We start from the raw sequence: 2200 nt of genomic DNA on the forward strand, positions 1-2200 counted from the left end.
TCACAAGTTATAAAACATAAAATGCTTAATCCTGAAGTATGGACAAGGTTACTTTCTTTGTACAACCTAAGCTAGGGCTGACAAGTAATTAAAAAAATTAATCGCAATTAATTGTAAGATTAAAAAAAAGAATAGTTGCTATTAATCGTGCTTTTAATCATACCGTTAAAAAATAGCATCCCCCCCATCCAACAGCCTGGAGCCCATGTGCCCTGTGGCTCCTTCCTACCACCAACAGTGCACAGCCCCAGCCCCAACCTCAGTCTTCTCTGTGCCCACTCCAGACTCCTGCCAGCTGGAGTAGACCAGCTGGAACCCACACGCACAGCCCTGACCCCGGTCTAACCCGCACCTGCTCCAGACTCACCTGCCCATACTGAGCAGCAGTGGCTGCCAGGCAGAAGCTGCTGCTCAGCACAGGGGAAAAGCAGCCCTTCCCCCTTGCTGCTGCCAGGCCCTTCTTGCTGCAGCTGCCTGGAGCCTGCGCCTGGGCTGCCCTGCTGGGCGGCCTGGAAACAGCAGTGATGGCAGTGGAAAGGTGCCGCAGGGCAACTTAGACATGGGCTCTGGGTGGCTGCAGCAAGAAGGGGATGGCAGCAGTGAGGGGGAGAGGCCACTTTTTCCCTGCGCCAAGCAACAGCTACTGCCCAGCTGCCACAAGACCTATTTTGCCCACCTCTAGTCAAAACAGGCATGATTAACGCGCATCAAAAAAATTAATGCATTAATTTGTTTTTGTGTTAATTGCGCCTGTTAACTACAATTACCAGCCCTACTAATTACATGTTCTTACTACTGCTTTCCCAGAAACCTCTTCATCAGAAAGATTCCTTTTGAGGAACATCTCAAGCACACAATGGGAATTTCTAGAAAGCAACTGGAACTCCGCAGGGCAAGTATAAATACATTCTCTGCAACATTCCAAAACCACTGCTCCTGTGTGCTTCTCCCACAAGCTACAGAATAAAATAAAACACCTGGAGGCTGCACAATGGAGTTGTTGTTGTACAGTATTTCTAGTTTCTTGCCCTTGAGCAAACAAATACATAAAATCATACAAGGAGAAACCAATCAGATTATGTGCAATGTAGCAACTGACTGTGCAGTTGCTAAAAAAAGCCAAAACTGCAATGATCAATGCCCCCACCCCCCTTCTCATTTATCCCTCAGAATGATCAGTTGTATAGCTGGCCCAATTCCTGGACTCAATTAACTTGGGCAAAAGTCACATGTAGTCCTACTTTTGGATGATACCACACCAGAACTGGCCCCCTCCTCCTCTCCACCCTCATGTCTCTCCCCCTGCTTTCTGCCTATTGTAATCAAATTTCTCTTTCCTTCCCACACACTGCTTTGTCCACATCCTTCCACAGCATCTGATGGAGTAAACTTTAGTCCATGAAAGCATATGATATTACTTGACTTCAGACTAATACTAACTATGTCTCATACGCTAGGGACAGACATTAAAAAAGCCTGAGCCTGAATTGATTCAATCTTTGCAGGTTAATCTAACCTCCTTAGATTGAATCAGTCTGCAACTGTACAGTTACCCTCACTTTATCCTGTACATGTGTTCCTCGAAAACAGTGCATAACTTGAATTCTTACAAAGGGAACCCACTTTACAATGTAACAAATAGGGATACGTTCCAAGACCTAGACTGTACTGACCCCCAGACCCATTTCTACCACTTTACAAGACAATTTTGATACTCACCAACAGCAAACAGTACACACAAGCATGGGGCACCATCATAATGTGGATGGCAACTGCAGAAACACCCAGACAAACGAGCAAGGAGCACAGATCCACACAAGAGACTATACTGGTGTGCATCACTCCACAGTGCATGGCACACAGAAGCTGACTCTGGGCTTCTACCACACCAATCGCATAAGAGTGAATTTACCTCTTACATAACGAATTTTTGGTATAAAAAGGGTCATCGCATAAGAGTGAATTCGCACATACAGCATCTGCATAAAGCGAGGGAAACCTGTACAGACACTCCCTCTGGACTGAAGAAATGTAGGCACATGACTGCAGTGGCTCAGGCTAGAAGCCAGGGGGTGCTAGAGCAGCCCTCCTTTCCTTTCCAGAGTGCTGAGCTGAAGGGGGTGGACAGGTCACACTGGTAAGGGAGGGGTTTAAACACCCATCCTGCCGGCACAGTCCCAGGCTTTTCCCCGCTCACTGC

The 2200-nt window shown here is 46.9% G+C and overlaps 1 protein-coding gene across 3 annotated transcripts in view; it reads right to left on the reverse strand.

The window, feature by feature from the left end:
- Positions 1–2200, reverse strand: part of SUSD4 (sushi domain containing 4) — a 193709-nt gene that overhangs the window by 64779 nt on the left and 126730 nt on the right. The gene's annotated exons all lie outside the window — the stretch shown is intronic.

Source organism: Gavialis gangeticus, unplaced genomic scaffold (genome assembly GCF_001723915.1).
Source record: "Gavialis gangeticus isolate Ggan-Ray unplaced genomic scaffold, GavGan_comp1, whole genome shotgun sequence".
NCBI classification, from domain to species: domain Eukaryota; kingdom Metazoa; phylum Chordata; order Crocodylia; family Gavialidae; genus Gavialis; species Gavialis gangeticus.